We start from the raw sequence: 17,102 nt of genomic DNA, 5'->3' as shown, positions 1-17,102 counted from the left end.
GCACCAAGGATTTTATTCTCCAAGAAGGCAGTTAGCAAGAGGAGGGCACATCAAAAAGAATTGGTTATGTCTTCAGGGAGAGAACCACTACAGATCACAGAGAGTTGCCCAAGCCTCAGATAACATATTTGCTCATGTTCATATAACTAGTAAGTCCAAGTGGCATGATTTAAACCTAGGTCTTCCATGCACTTTGGACAGAAAGCAAGTTCTGCCCTCCCACAGGAAGCCTATTCTAGATCTTCTCAATTTTTAGCACTTTGAATTTACTTAACCCATGTATGTTGTGTTTACCACAATATAATGTAAGCTCCTCATGGGAAGGCTCTTTCTTTCTGTCTCTCTTCCTTCCTTCCTTTCTTTCTTTCTCTCTTTCTTTCTCCCTTCCTTCCTTTCTCTCTTTCTTATGCCCAGTCTAACCCGTAATAGGTTCTTAAATTAATGCTTTAGATTGAATTCAGTTTAATTAAATGATCATCTGTTTCCCTTTTTATGGTTTAGTCCTGTAAGAGAATTTGCCCTTATCCTTTTCATAGTTAGCCAAACTATTCAGTTTGGAATGCAAGGGAAGATAGGGGAAGGTATTGTGAAAAGCATCACAGAGAATGATTCTGGGTGGTAGAGCAGAGAGAGATATATTGCTTTGTACACAGAAGATATATTCGCACAGTCCAGGTAACCAGGATACAAGAGTCCTTGAAGGGCAAATTTCAGCTGGGGTCATTTTGAGTGAGTGTCTGCACCAGGTTTATATGTACATGTGAAAGCAAACAGCAGGTAGATTACCTTATTATCTGAATGATAAATGGAGATGAAAGTAAAGTTCCCTTATATGACCTATTGCATCTCACAAGGACCACCACTGCCCTGATGCATTCTTTTTAACTTAGTTCAAATAATTTCTTTACATCTCAGTAAAAGCCACAATTGTTTCCCCTGGCAAACTGCAGCACTTTCTGTTGAGAAGATTCTTTGTGGGACATTTTCTCTTTTTTGATTCTGTACTTTCTACCCCTGAGACATACCCCTTGTAAGAGTCCCTCCTATTTCTGTCTCTTATCCTTCCCAAAGCTGGCTGTTATTTGTGTAACTGTCTGTTAATTTAGACTGTTGGTATTTCTCTGGAGTTTGTCACTCGCAGAGAGGCCTGGAAGCCATTTCTCTCTGAAGGCTAATTATTTCATTTATGATTTTTTTCTTTTTATCTGTAATTTTTCTCTTTATAATATGTTAATGATTAAAACTGCAGCAGTTTGTAATGCAGTTTGTAAACCCCTGAATTGTACCCATGTAATCTTAGGACTGTTTTAAACATCTGTACTTTCTTTGTCAAGTAGTGGGAAATTATTTGGGTGTAGTCTATAAGTAGGAATTTGAAAGTTTGAGTAAGGAATACTTTTGGAATGTCCTTTAGGCACTGTTTGAGCCAGGGGAACGAGAGTCTTTGGCTCCATGGTCAAGAAAGTCAAGTCAACACGTACATTTTAAGCAATAGGCATACAAATTTAAAAAAAAAGGAGGTCTCTGCCTTTGAGGAGCTTACTTTTTAATGGGAGAAGACTATTTGAAAGGGAACTGATTAGCAGGAATTATATGAGGGACACATGGAGGAAAAGTCAGAATCAGCAGAGAGAGAAAAGAAGGATGTCCTAGGCCTTTGCTGGAATTTCCAGGAGGGACTCACCAGTTGGAGAAAGAGACTGCAGGAGTAAAGAGATGAGAGAAAGAAGGCCTCAGGGTATAGGGGAACTTTGAAAATGAAAAGGCAGCTGACGCATGGTGGTAAAAACTGGAGAGTTTTGAGCAGAGCCAGGAGAAAGACGTTCAGTTTTCATCTTATAATGAGAACAAAAGGGAAGGAGAGAGCTGCCAATGAATGATGTCCCATCTATTTTAAGGCCTTTTTAAAGGGGCCCACTCTTTATTTACTTCTTCATTGGCAGTGGATACAGTGGAAGAGAAAAGGCAATTGTTATTTTTCCCTAAAAATTTTATGCCAGAAAATTCAGATTGCTTCAGATGAAGGATCCAGAGTGGTCTCTGGGTTCAGTTTCTGTTTCAGATTATATATTTTCTCTATTTAGGATACCTTCTGTCTTACAGACTTTTCACTATGCCTAGTTTATCCTAGGAGTGAGCTGGCCAGCATGGTTTCAAACAGTTTCTTGTGGTGGTAGAATAGTGGTATAAGGAGATGTTTTCCTAGAATATCTTCTGTTTTTACTGACATGCATCCTTCTTTAACAGATGTAATTGACAGTGATTTTTTTTTCTTCAGAATTGTTTCTTCCTTTCTCATTTTTGACAGCAAGTAAATTTCCTGACAGCTGGCAGCTTGAGCTGTAACTCTCTCATCATATTCTGTTGATAGGTGGTCTTTCGTTGTGTCACTTAAAAAGAATTCCAAAGCTTGCTTTTACTTTATGTGATAATTTTTGATTTTAGTTATGTTTGGAGTAGCTTTGATTCAGGGAAATATTAGATAGAACTGAAAGAATAGGCTTTTAAATCCAGGACTACTGAATCCTGGCTTACTTTATACTAAGTAGCTGTATCATTAGCCATCTTTTTAGGTCTTGACAACCATATCTCATGTATCTGGTGTCTGAATTTGTTGCAGGTTTAAGATGGCCTGAGGTTTGTGTTGACAGAGTTGGTCTGTTTTCTACCAATTGTGGCAAGAATGCGTTAATAACCCTTTGGGTAATCTCAGTTAAGATCATTGTTATTTGTGGCTTTAATTCAAAGAGAACATTCACACTTTTGGTTAATGGATATTTTAGTAAAGGGACAATTAATTATTTGAGAGAAGAGTAGGTATAGTAGCTGTTCTGCCCCACCCTTAACTGAATATTCCTAATCTAGGTAGTGGGTACATTGGGTAATGACAACTCACCAAAGTGATTACTGGTTTTGTTGCATTCTAATAAGCCAGCAAAATGGTAACTCTCAGCTTCGGTTACCACCAGGAAATTTAGAGGTTTGTATCACTCAGCTTAATATACTCAAAGTAATTGTTTGCTTTGTAATTTTAATGCCATCTCTTCAATATCTCTTACGACTGACTATATTTCTTTTGGAAAAACTTTAGTCACTTCTTGATGTAAGTTTATGTTCAGGGTTGAGAAGGGACTGGAAAGGGTGACTGATCTTCAGTAGGGACTTTTGTATACTTATACCATATATTAGAAATAATTGCTTTTTAAATGATATTGATAGACTTAAAAAAAAGTGTAGGTTGAAAGGTACACAACTTTATGTTGAGAAGAAAAAGATAATTATGGAGCTTTCTATAGCTGTGGGGGGAAAGAAACCAACCTCCAACCTGAAGTGTTACTTCTCTTCTTGAGTGAGGTTAGGTATTCAAAATTTTGAACATATCACCAAAATCATTCTGTACGTGACTCATTTCTCTGCTTTACAATCGGATTACATAAAGGAGCTAAATTCATTCGCTCGTGGCACACATTCTCATTTTGGTGTTTAGTACATAAAATTTGATGATTGGGTTCATTGGTCCCTCATTTTTAATATATGAAAATAGTTAAAACAGGAAGGTTTGATGATGGTGGCAACGGATATACCAAGTGTCATCTTCACTAGCTTCTGACTTGTTGATTATAGGAAAAATAAGGATCCCTGGGTTTATATTGGAATGGGTGAGTAAAATAAAACAATATTTACCTTCATGTTCTTATAATAAAAGAGTGAGACTGGTGAAATATAGCTAGATTGTTAGAGTGGATTGTCTAATGTACCTTTCCTAATATTTCCTTGGTGGGAAGCAGGATTGGGAAAGAGCAAAGGAGTATAGGGCTTTACCCCTCTTGAGATGTAAAGTCATGAATATAGAGAAAGTCATAATGACCAGATTGGATGGTGGGTTCATTGTAGGATAACATGTCTCAGTGACAGCACAATTGGGAGCAAAACATTTTTGGTGTCCCCTTCCTGGAGATGATGTTCGCAACCAGACCAACCAAAAATTTCAGACTGTCAGTGATAAGCCTGCCAAATTGCATTTCCTTGATGTTTATGTGACAAGTAGAGAAAGCAGATCCTACCATATGGCAGGCAGGTGGTAGTGGCAGCATCATTATCTACGCAGAGTGAGATTGGCATACAATTGCAGATAGTGGTGTACGCATGCAATGGCACCAGTGGAGCACTGTGTACTGGGATCTAATGCATCCAGCTTTTTACTCAACCCTATATACTTCCCGTTAAGGTAAAGGGCACCACTGATTGTTGGCCTTGATCTTTTAGGTAGGGAATTTGGGTGAGAAAATGAACTTTGAAGACTCAATCTAACAATGAAAGAATCATGTGAGATTTCCTATCTTGGCATATTTTATATGCGTTTATCTTGAATTCTAACTGCAAAATCTTAGAAATTTGGATTGTCAAGGGACCTGTAAGGCATACTTGAGATAAAGAAAATCTTAGACAAGTGTGAATAACTGATAAATTTCAGGATATGAATAATTGGATTAAAGAAGAACTGAGATGGTTCTACCCAAAGAATACATGAAATTTTTCTCCAGGGAAATTGTAGAGGTGGAATGAGCAAGTAGACTGAGTTTAGAGCTTTTAACAAGAACTCACAGCTTTGCATGGTGAAGTGAAAGAAAATATGGCAGAAGTTTAAAGAAGTGCAAGAAAATATAAACCATCATGTCCTTCAGTCTATTAGGTGTTGAATGTAAGCAGCTCTACTGCCATGGATTATTCTGCCTTTTGCACAGTATAGAAGGAAGGTTGAAGCAAAGATTTGGGTTTTCTGTGGACTTCATAGTCACCCCTTTTCTTTAGGGGGCAGACATGCATTAGCTGAACAAAGGAACTATAACTATGAGATAAAGTAGTATAACTTTTCTCCCTTCGTTCCAAAGATTCCTCCTTTCCCTTAACAATTAGGTAGAAAATACAATAGCTAATTATTATTGTCTTTGAGAAATCATGTACATTTCCTTAGGAGTGTGATGATAGTGCCCTCTCCTAAGCCCAAGATACAGCAGAGTCCTCTCAGCCAGTTGAGTAGTGGCATTTTGTGCAAGAATAGCTTCAGCATATCTCCTGTTGCTAAGGTGTCTGGTGGTTTATAATGTGTAGGTGAAATTGTCTGAATTGATATTTTTCTTTAATTCCAATGACAACATGGACGTAGGTGTTTGAGAACTGTGAACAACTGCAATCCATTCTTCCTGGCCATTGCACTGAAGATATCTTGAGCAAGTGTAACATTTGAGCTTGACCTCATTTTTGCTTTGGGTGCTAGTGCTGAGGGGTTTCTTTTTTTTGTTGTTTGTTTTTGTTTTTTGACATTTTGCCTTCCATGTTGCTCATCTTGTTTTTTGGCTTGTTTTTGATGTTTATGTTTCTCTCTCTCTCTCTCTCTCTCTCTCTCTCTCTGTCTCTGTCTCTCTCTCTCTCTCTCTCCCCCTCCTCTCTTCCCCCCCCTCTTCCTCTCTCTCCTCCCCCCTCCCTCCCCCTTTGTCTTTCCTCCTTCTACCTCTCCTCCTCTTCCTCTCCTTTTCCCATTCCCTCTGTTCCAGAAAAAATTAGTACAGGATGAGGATTACATATTTCAGCGTGTTATATAAGACATTTTTCTTGGCAGTGGAAACAAAGAGAAAAAAAAATTACATAGTCCTTGCCCTAGAGGACCCTGCAGTCTAATGAGGTTAACATAACATGTACAAATAAGTATGATACAAAGTGGGGGGAGGGCAAAAAAAAGAGTGCAAAATGACAAAAGACTTTTAGTTGAAGATTCAAGGCAGGATTCATGGACAGAGTGGCATCTGAGTTGGGTTTTGTAGGCACTGAAGAATTCCAGCAAGCTGAAATGTGCAGGAAATATGTTCAAGGAACGAGGGAGTACACAGTGGTAGGAGAGGACAGAGCAATATTAGGAAATACTAGTGTAGGTTGTCTGGAATGCTATTTGGTGTCTAAAGGAAAGCGGAATGAGAGAGTGTAAGAAAGGTAGGTTGGATTTAGATTATAAATGGCCTTAAATGTCAAGCTAAGGAGATTTGTAATTTTTTTATAGGAAGTAGGGAGCCACTGAAGGGTTTTGGGGGGGGTAGGTGTATGTGTGTTTACAGAGTTAAGGCATTTTAATCTTTTCACTTTCAATTCTTTAGCTGTTTTCTATAATTTTTCTTTGAGACATTGAAAAAGTTGACTCATCTATAAAACTAATTTTTGTTTCCATTTTTTAATGGCTTTGTATTTTCTTTGTCTTACTATGTAAATTATGTTATATTTTGTTAGAAAAAGCTTTTCAGTGATACTCAGTACCATTGTGTGTTCACCATATAAAGACATCAATATCTGTATATTTAGTCTTATGCTTAGTCAAAGTATTGTTCTTCCTGGAGTGATTTTATTCCCCCTGAATATAGTTGACCTTGGCAGCTCGTGGACAGATATGACTGGAATTGACAGTTGGCTTTGAATTGAAAAAAGACTCAAACTAGACATTCATACTCTGGGGAATGTCTGGGGAAATGAGACTAGAAGATGGTGCTACTGTGAAGTGATACTCTTCCCCAAAAGGTAGCTATTTGAAATAATGTTATTTGTATTTATAGATGTAATAATTTGGAGACTGGTCCTGTGATTTCGTTGATATATGAGACACTCAAGGGAATAAATGCCATCTGTCCATGGAGGTCATTCCCTTTTCAGCAGTTATGATCTTTGAGAGGTACCCGAGCACTGAGAAGTTAGGTGACTTGCCCAGGGTCATACAGCCAGTATATATTCTTAGAACTAGACTCAAGCATAGATCTTCCTGACTCTGAGGCTTTCTTTTTATCTGCTACACCATGATTCTCATCAATAATTTGATAAGTATGAATGGGGCTACTTAGTTCAATTACTACGGCATTTGTTAAAACAACTCAAAGGACTTAGAAGGGTCCTGATCTATAGTTGTTAAATTATCTTAAGGAATGTTTCTAAGTTTCCTAATTCTTGTAATTACTCTTGGAAATCTTAAGCTATTAGGATGGTTTTCTCAGGTTTTGCAGATCAGAATCATCTACTTGTCTTTTCACCATATTAAACCAGTTTTATTTAAGATCTTATAGCTGTGCCGTATAGATATCACCTGTTTTTCCTTCTGTTGGATTATTAGAAATTAGAATCCCTCATTCTGGCATAGGTCTACAAAATATTTTGCCATGGAATTTTAGAATAGTTCCTGTCTCATAGGTAACTCTTTTTTCGAGGTGGTTTTGTGGTGGGGGTGAGGCAGTGGAGCAACAAGTATTTGTTCAGCTGGTGTTTTCTTTTCTCTTCTTTTGGTTGTGAGAAGGGGCTCTTTTCTAGTGCCAGGTGCCTGTCTTTGTCTTCCTTGTTACTGTCCTGCTTCACAATCTCATTTAACCCCCATAATTCTGTGTTTAGTTCCTACCTTTGATCCTTCTATTCATCTTCCTTATCTGCAGTTGTTTTCATAACTGTTCTAAACCAGAGGCAATCTTCTGCAAGGTAGTACATTCTTGTCTATTCGTTTAACAGAGGCTGCTTCATTAAATTACGGTCGTAGAAGTTGTTTCTTCTCTCTGGTCTCTGGTTTCCTTTTGTACAGAATGGGTTTGATGACCTCTTTGGTCTCCACTAGCTCTAAATCTTTGATCTTATGAAAACAATCACCTCTACTATTCTTTCTTCAAAGAACCATGTTAAAGATGTAATAAACAGTTTGGAGGTCAAAATGAATTTGCTTAACAATTTCCATAAGGGCATGTAATTGGAATACATGCATAGATTGTATAGTATATATTCAAATAATATTAGTTTTTTTAAAAGTTTTTTCCTTCTCACTATTCTTCTGCCATAATTAGGCTAGAAGATTTTCTCCATACATGAAAAATATATTACAGAAAAAGAACTCTGGTTCTCAGAGGTACTTGCCAAATTACTGATGGTCCCTTATTTAAAATGTTTCCTTTTGCCTGTTTTCAGACCTCATGCTTAGTATGATACCAGTTACATACTTACCAGACTTTAGGTTTATCAAGTTGGCAGGGATGTCTACTTACATAAATTCCGGCTGTCAGATGGAGCCTGTTAGCATCTCCATGGGTTCCATGATAAGCAGAATTTTAAGAGAAATTCCTCTTCCCTCAAGACAGATAAAAGCCTGTACCTCTCCATTAGGTAGTACGTGTAGGGAGGATCCATTGTCAGAAATGCATGAAATAGTGCAAACAACCTCCTTGACTGTTCATACAGATTTTGTAAACATAAATTTATATACCATTGATGAAAAGTGCTTGAAATAGTACTGGCCATATGGGGGAAGTAGGAAGGATAGTTAGAGAAACAGAATAAACAAATGTGAATAAACTGTCAACCCTAGCACCTAATTACAATAGTTTGGAAATGGAATATTTTTCTGGAAACCATATTTGACTACACAGGAAGGAAAATATTGGCTTATGTTTTTTATATCATTTAAGAATAGATAAATTTACAGCATAACATTTTGTATTCAAATAGATTCATAGGACTGTCAGAAATCTTAAGGAGTTTATGATCCAATCTTAATTTGCCCTAATCTGTTTTTTAGGATTTTTCACTGCCTTTCCTAGATTTTTCTTATTGTCTAGACTCAGGGATAAAGTGACTGTGTCTTACAATCATTTCAGTTTGTAAAGGATATCATGAATCTGGTCAGAACCTTCAGAACTAGAGTACTTAAGTGGAATAGTCAAGGTTAAATAGAGTAGAGACAAAGGACTTTGGGACAAGAGAAGGCCCATGAGGACCAATTTTGTTATATTGAGAATGAGAGATGTAGATAAAAATTTCTATAGAGTCATTCCAATAGTTGTCATTTGTAAGATGATGACACCATCTTTGAGTTCTTTTGGTGTATGTGTGAATTTTCTTGAACACTGAATCCCTGATTGCTATGTTGACCTTTTGCCCACTATGCTATTCCTGTATTACAAGATTGTATCTGAGAATAGAATTAGGCTCCTTGAGATCAGTACTTTTTTTTTTTGTCTTGCTATCCCCCTTATCTGGGACATAGTTTAATGAATAATTGTTGCTTGATTGATCATTCCATTTATACTTGATAAAATATAGTGTTTGTGGTCATTTCTATTTTTTTAAAATTGGATACCATTCCTTTGAAAAATAAGATTCAAGTTCTAGGATTTTTTCTTAGAATTCAATTTGTCTTAATGATATTTGCCTATACTTGAAAGCCCCAAATTAAAGAGCATTGTGGTTCATTTTATTTAACCTTTAGGATGTAAATAATGATAATAATAATGATGATACCATATGTATTAGCACTTTATTATTAGCATATATTATATATGTATGTAGTATATATTAGCACAAATGTGCTATATATGTATGTTACTTCATTTAATCCAAGATTGAAAGAGGTTATACTTAACTTTTTTAGGAATATTTCAGATCCCAAAAATAAAGGGCCACATATTTACTGATTTCTCTCTTTCAACTATTACTTTGTGTTGTTCCTATCTTCTGAGCTGAGCCTTTTAGGAAGACAAGGATTCTGAATGGAAAAGATTAGTTCATTCTAGGTAGAGGGTAGACAGATGTGCATGGAGGTGGGAAATACAATGTTGAGGGTGGATAATAGGGGTTAATCTAATTTTTTGTGTGCCCAAAAGGATTGAATGTGAACTAAGTCTGGGAAGATAGGTTGAAGTCAGATCCTTTCAGGCCTTAAATGTAAGGTATTTTTATTTTAGCCAAGAAGCAATTCAGGAGCCACTGAAGGTTGTTGTTTTTTTTTTTTTTTGTTTTTGTTTTTTTTAAGGGACTAATAGGTGTTTTTGGTGGGGTTTTGTTGTTGTTTGTTTTTTGAGAAATGAAGTACTATGATAGGCAATATAGTGGAATAGAAAAGAAAACTAGATCTGGGGTCCAGAGGAGCAGCTAATTCAAATCTTAACTTTACCTTACTAGATGTGTGACCTTGGGCAAATCATTTAACATCTCTGAGCCTTAGTTTCTTTGCTTGTAAAAATAATAAGGTGTGGAAGTGTGACTAAATGGTTTCTAAGAGTCATTCCAATTCTAAATCTATGATCCTAATGCCAAACTTGTATGTCAGGGAGATTATTTTAGTAATTGCTCATACAGTGATTGGAGTAGTAAGAGATTGGAGCTAGGGAGACCAGTTAGGAAATTATCACAACAGTTCAGGCAAGAGGTAAATAAAGACCTAAATTATATTGGTGTCCATATAAGTAGATGGTAAGGAGCAAGTGGGCAGACATATTTGTTATTGTTGGAGGGAGTGGAAAGGGGGGAGAAGGAGGGAGGGAGGAAAGAAAGAACCTTTATTAAGCAGTTAACTATGTGCCAAGGACTGTGCCAAGTTCTGAGGGTAGAAAGAGAAAAATTGAATCTGTTCTCAGGGAGTTCATGCTCCACTTGGTAGAGACAGCCTATAAAAGAAAGTTAAGCTGCAGGTCAGATGCAAGTTCCCTGGAGTTCTGAGGTCCTGATGATTGATTTATGGATAGGTTCTGAATTGGCCCTGGCTAGGATGTGCTTCTTCTTATGAAGGTAAACTATAGATAGCAGACTTGGCAACTGATTGGATGGTGAGAGTTAGGAGAGGGAATAATTAAAGTTGATACTGGTGCTTTGAACCTGACTGATAAAGGGTGGTGGCTTTTGGGTTGAAGGTGAGGGGTGTGGAAGTAAAGGTGATGGATGAGTTGTATTTTGGATATGTTGAACTTGAGGTTCTATAGGGACATCTAAATAGAGCAACAAGCAGCTTGAAATGCAAGACAAGAGTTCCAGAGAGATCATGGCTTAATATAGATGTGGGAATCACCTGCACAGTGCTATTAATTGACCTCATAGAAGCAAAGTTGGTCATCAAGGAAGAAATGGATAATGCTCCAGGGAAAGAGAGGTCAGCCATACAAAAGAATAATGGAAAGAAATAGAGGGAAATAGAAAATTGTGACGAAAATTGTAGAAGGGCCAAAGAAAAAGGCCACTCAGACTGAACAACTGTATTTAGTTATTGTGGAATTATTTTACCCTGCAAGAGTAATTTCATGAAACTGGTTATGTTAGAACTCAGGGAGGGAAGGCTGATATTAAGGAAAATAATGGGCGGTAGAAAGTTGAGGTGATATATTTGTAGGCTGTGGTGAAGGAGGTAAAATAGGGGGAGATGGAGAGGAAAGAGAAAATATGAATGACTCTTGAGTGCATGCTGGAGGAAGAATTCTGTCCTTTCCCGAACCATGAGTTCAAAAGAGAATTGATTAGTAGCCAAAATAAAAAATCAGCTCCTATAGTTACTGAAAACTTCATAATTTGCTTTTTTCCTTTTGAGTTACTTGGAAGACTATCTAAGGAGATAATGGCCCTTTACGTGAGCCTTGTAGGCATGAAGATGGGGAAATGTCTTTGTATTTTTTCTCCCTATAGACTCTGATAAATTATCACTGGTGAGAGATCTTTTCTCAGTGCTCCTTGCTTGTGTTAGTCTGTGCTTTGTGTCAGCTGCTGAAGTGCTGGGGTCACTCCTCCTGCCCCATCTGTCCTTAGAAGAGGCATTGGCAATGGCAAGTACAAGGTCACCTTGAGATTTGCTTAGCTCATTTTAAAGCAGTTTTTTTTCTCCTTCCGTTTCTGCTTGTGGACATGAAATCATGAGCTTGTTAGGATTCTGGGACTTTACAAGGATATGTGGGCTTATTCCTGCCACTTCAACACTCCCCAACATTAGTTGAATTTCATTTCATTCTTCAATCACAGCGCTTTCTTGCACTCTCTGTTTTGGACTAGGGACATTCTTAGCTCCATGACATGGGATTTTTGTAGAAGAGAAAAGAATAAACTAGAAATAGATTGGATCCCCCGAACTGACTTTGAAATTTGTTTTGGGATGCCCCTCCTTCATTTTTCTTTGCCTCCAAAACAGTTGATTTAATAACAACAGGTGGGGGAAACTGATTCAGCAAGTCAATTAATTGTTCTCTTAGTATTTCAAATACATAGCCCAGATACTATCAATCATTTATCATATAGCTTTCTAAAGATTTTTTTCATCTCTACTCCTACCCAATTCTCTGGGAACCAATTTGAAGAGTGAATATAGCCTGCCGACCTTCTCTACCCCTCTTTCCTTGTAAACACTGTTTTGCTGAATGTGACTGTATCCTGCCTGTGGAGATGGTGTTTGGTTGTTGCTTTGTCCTTTTGGGAAATAGCTTCTCATCCAATCTCCCTGTTCTACTCAGCCTTGTCTGATAAGGTTTCTCAGTTTTGCCTTCATTCTGAGCCTCAGTGGAGTTGTTAGGTCTTGGTTGTAATTTCAATTTCCTAATTTACCCTTTGGAGTCATCTTTATATATTTTCATTCTCTTTTGTCTTATGACAGTATTATGAGCAGAAAAAATTAACTTAACTTCTACCCTTTAGTGACTCCCTCCTTGACAACATTCTCTTTTGTTGTTCCTAAACATGATTTTTAGATCTGGTGTTTGAATGAGTGCTCTGACAGGAAGAATTCGGAGGCAGCCGTTCCTTTTTTTGACTTGTTTGAAAAAAGAGTTTTTGAGGATTGTAATGATGTTCACCTGCAGCGTGACTGATTTGACACCTGTGCATCTTGTCCCTTTTGACTTGATCAATTCACTGAGGCAGTGCATTGAAAAGTGAATGCTCTGTTCTTAAATATTTGGGGATGGTTTCTAGTCACTTAGTAAAATATGTATCTGCTTGTCGGGTGGTTTTTTCAGGCATGACGTGACCAAGTGATAGAGAATTTGCAACTCCATTTACTCTCTGGGTTTGTAAAGATTGCTTACCTTGCTTAGCTATTTTTTTATGTGAATCACAGTCTTATTTCCCTATAGATTTCATATTTATTTAGCATTTGTACCCTACTTAATTCTAAAAATATACATACTTAATATACATCATATTTTGTAGTGACTGCCTTATCACCTGACTCTACACATAACATCATTTAAGGTCTCACTGGGGTGTCAAGAGGTCTTTTACACTTCACAGAAACACTCGATATTTGCCAAGATGAGTGTTAGTGATCTGTCCTTTCGCACATCTGAATTCTGGGCCTCAGTGAAAAATTCCCTTTCAGCACAGAAATGAAACAGCATATAGATGTATCGAAGCTTGTTCACATCAGGACCAGAAATGAATGGAAAGCATATGAATATGGCTGCTTGGTCTCCTGTGTGTGTTAGGTCTCTGTCTTCTCAGAGAAAGGTAGGTCCAAGACTGACAACCTATACTGGTGTCAGGTGTATCCATAGGGTAATACACAGCATGTTCAGAAGCATTCCATTTTTGCCTATGAAGTATGTCCAGTGCTGACAGCATATACTCATATTAAGCACTGTCCTTAGGTCAGTGAGCAGCGTACCCAAAGATTCAGTTTTGTGCTTTTATTCTGGTGGAGAGGGTTTCTGCTGCCTCAGGCATTATCTCTGCTGTGTAGACTCCATTTTAAGTGTTTTAGTGTTTTCATCAATGGGAGACTGTGTGTTATCTTTCACCTTGGCTTAGGGTCTTTTGTCATTTCAATTGTTTGAGGAGGGCAGGATGGCCATGGGATATCATACCCTACAGATATAGGGCCCTCTTTGACTTACGTGGTCTAGGTACACATGCATATTTTTAAGGTTTTTATAGTAAAGCCTATTCAGGAATTTGATAGGCAAGCAAAAATGCTATTCTGTATTCAAAAAGGGAAGAGAAAAAGCCTTCAGATTAGAGCTAGTAACCTTGACTTAGATTTCTGCCAGAATTCTAGAATATATTTCTTTTTTTGTTTGTTTTTTTTTGTTTTTTTGTTTTTAGAATATATTTCTTAAAGAGACAGTGAACATATAGAAAAGGAAGTGGTGATCATAGAGAATCCAAATGACTTCATCAAGAACAACTTGTGATAGACAAACCTCATTATCTCTTTTTGACAGTTACTTAAATTGGTAGATCTTGAGAATGCAGTACCTACGGTTTAATTGGATTTTAGCAAGGGATTTTCATATAAGTTTTTCTTACTATTCTTGTATAAAAGACCAAACAAAGCAGAATAGATGGTAGTACCATTAGATGGATTTGAAACTGGTTTATTGGCCAAATCCAAGAAGTAGTAATTAATGGTTCATTGTCAGCATGGAAAGGGGTGCAGAGGCTCACGAACCTCCTTCCAAGTTGCAGTGGATTGTGCCTGGCTATTGCCATATGACTGCTAGCAGCCATCCTACGTTCTCAGATTTTTAGGGTGTTATAAATTATTGACCTGACACACACATGCAAAGGGGTTAGAAAGAATAGATATATTTGGCTTGTAATAATATAGCTCTCAAACAGAGGGCAATGATATGCATTGACAGTTGTGGTAGAATATCTGGACTTTGCCATGGACCCCTTTTTCCTCAGGGGGGACAAAAGCTAGAGTGATAGCAGATGGAATTCATCCAATATCAAGTGAAGGATCCAAGTCATGGAGATCCTAGGGCCTCCTTGATGAGTGCTGTTTGTAGGTCCTAGAAAATCCATTATGCATGAAACAAAGGAGTGTTCTAGTAAGCAGTATCTCTGGATTCTTATATGGTTTAATAATACTGTATGTCCCATAGCCTTGGAAATTCTATTTCAAACTTGGGTAATTGCACAAATTTTGTGGTAGCCTACCATAGCCCTGTACCATATAAATACCTCAGGTAAAGTTGTAGCATCCTTATCAGATTTGCAGATGACATAAACCTGAGAGTGATGGCTGCCATGCTGTATATTAACCAGTATCCAGAAAGATCTTGGCCATCTAGGACATTGTGGCAAATCAATTAATGTAAAATTTGATAGAGACACAATGTAGAGTCTTATACTTGGGTTATGAAATTAACTTCAGAAATACAAGATGAATGAGGCATGTTTAGAAAGATTTTCATCTAAAAAGATCTGAGTTTTTTATTAGACTACAAGCTCAATAGGATGGTTTGGCTAAAAAATAAAGCTGATACAATCTTGAGCTACATTAAGAAAAGAAGGCCTGGCTTATAGAAATAAGAAGGTGATAATGCTCCTGTCCTCTACCTGGTTTAGACCACTCCTGGGCCCTTTGTTTAATGCTGGGCACCATGTTCTAGGAGTGTCGTAGATAAGCTGGAGAATATCAAAGGTGGCTTTCCAGTATATTGTGAAAGACTTTGAGGTCATACCATATTGAAGATGAGCTGAAGGAACTAGGGATGTTTGGTCTTGAGCAGAGAAATCTCGGATGGGGCATGCTAGTCTTCAAGCGTTTGGAGAGTTGTCACGTGAAAGAAGTATTGGGCTTGGGCTGTTTTGCTTCAGAGGGTTGAATCAGGAGCAGTGAGTAGAAGGCGCAGAGGAGTATAACTTAGACATCACAACCAGAGCTATCCCAGGGTGGAGTAGACTTCCCCTGGAGCCTGTAACATTCCCTCATTGGAGGTTTTCAGGCAGAGAATGCTGACTACTTGTCACCTTTGTTTTAGTGAAAATTCTTTTTATTAAGGTATGAGTTAGAGTAACTCTAACACTTTATGCTTCTTTAGTGGGTGGAACATCTGTCTTAGCAAAAGAACCAAAATAGGATATGAGTTCTCTCCTCCCTCTGTGCAGTTTTGGATCAGGTGGAAATATAACCTTTTTGGCGTGTGGAGTACAATGCCAGAGGGAAGTAGATGGTGCCTGCTCATCTTCTGGCAACTAGATGGCTCGCTGGATAGAATGAGGGACCTGGGGTCAGGAAGATTCCTATCACTGTGTTCAAAGCTGGCTTCTGACCCCTAGTAACTGTGTGAATCCGAACAAGTCACATGTTTCTGTTTGCCTCAGTTTCCTCATCTGTAAAGTGAGCTGGAGAGAGAAATGGCAAACTACTCCAGTATCTGCCAAAAAAACCCCAAATGGGGTCATGGGTCATGAAGAGTTGGACCACGCTGAAAGGAGTGAACAACGGCAAATCTTTCGGTACAAACGCTCTCCTGCCTGAAGAGAAAGAGAGATGGATATGTATCTGCCTGATTATAGTGTTCAGACAAGATATCCTAATAATTCTAATAAAAAGAGAATTTGGAATTCAGTGTACTGATTCAGTAGCCTACTGCACACTTGTATTGTACAAGGATGGGGCGGGAACAAAATATTAAAGGTAAGAGAGAGAAAATGTATTGGGAAAGGAGCTTTATAGTTCATATGAATCCCTTAAGTCATCTGCGAGTTCTGATTATGTAAACCCCCCCCCCCCCCCAACACACACACACACACACACACACACACAAAGTAACTGCAAGAACATGCCTCTGTATTGATGTCAAATGAAGATAGACCTATCTCTATTAAATAGGAAATAAATGAGATTTTTGCTTGTTTAGCACTTATCCATCTTTTTGTAGTCAGTACACACAATTACCTATGTTGTCTTTAAATGATATGTGTTATTTAAGAAGAAATCAAAAGTATGTGTATATGTTAATAGAGATGTCTATATTTACTTGAAATCTCATTTTCATGTGCACATACATACATGCATGAATATATAAACAAATCACAGAATTTCAAAGTTGCGAGGGTTAATGACCTCAGTCAGACACACTAGTCTAACTCCCACATTATATAGGTGTGACTGTAGACCACTTATGAACTGCAGGAGTTAACTACCTGAGTTGGGGGACTAAAAGTTCTTTATGTCTCATCTTCACTGTTTAATTGATATGCCTTGCATTAATATCTTGATTTTTTTTTTCCTCTAGGTTCTCCCAGCAATGCTGAACTTTAAAACTTAACCCATTTATTGTTCAGTGTCCTGTAACCTTTTTAGGTGGCCATTGGTCTTTAGGATTTATCACTTTGCATATGTAAAATTGTCAAGTTTTAGCCTTAAATGTTCTGTTTGCCTTTGTTTCCAAGCTGATTACCATGTAATTGTCAGACTATGCCTCTGGTCATAGACTTTATATTTTTTTAAGTCAGAGTAGTACAGTGGAAAGTGTTCTGTTGTACTCCTGCTTCTCCCCTTAACTATTTGATTTTAGGCAAGTCATTTTCCTTGGACCTTGGTTTCATTT

The 17,102-nt window shown here is 37.6% G+C and overlaps 1 protein-coding gene across 1 annotated transcript in view; it reads left to right on the top strand.

Annotated features, from left to right (window-relative positions):
• The window catches only part of SND1 (staphylococcal nuclease and tudor domain containing 1), a 484,576-nt gene that overhangs the window by 181,869 nt on the left and 285,605 nt on the right, over nucleotides 1–17,102 (top strand). The gene's annotated exons all lie outside the window — the stretch shown is intronic.

This window comes from Trichosurus vulpecula, chromosome 5 (assembly GCF_011100635.1).
Source record: "Trichosurus vulpecula isolate mTriVul1 chromosome 5, mTriVul1.pri, whole genome shotgun sequence".
Taxonomy (NCBI): Eukaryota; Metazoa; Chordata; class Mammalia; order Diprotodontia; family Phalangeridae; genus Trichosurus; species Trichosurus vulpecula.
The sequence above is the reverse complement of the archived record's forward strand: the minus strand, read 5'-3'. Positions and strand labels throughout refer to the sequence as shown.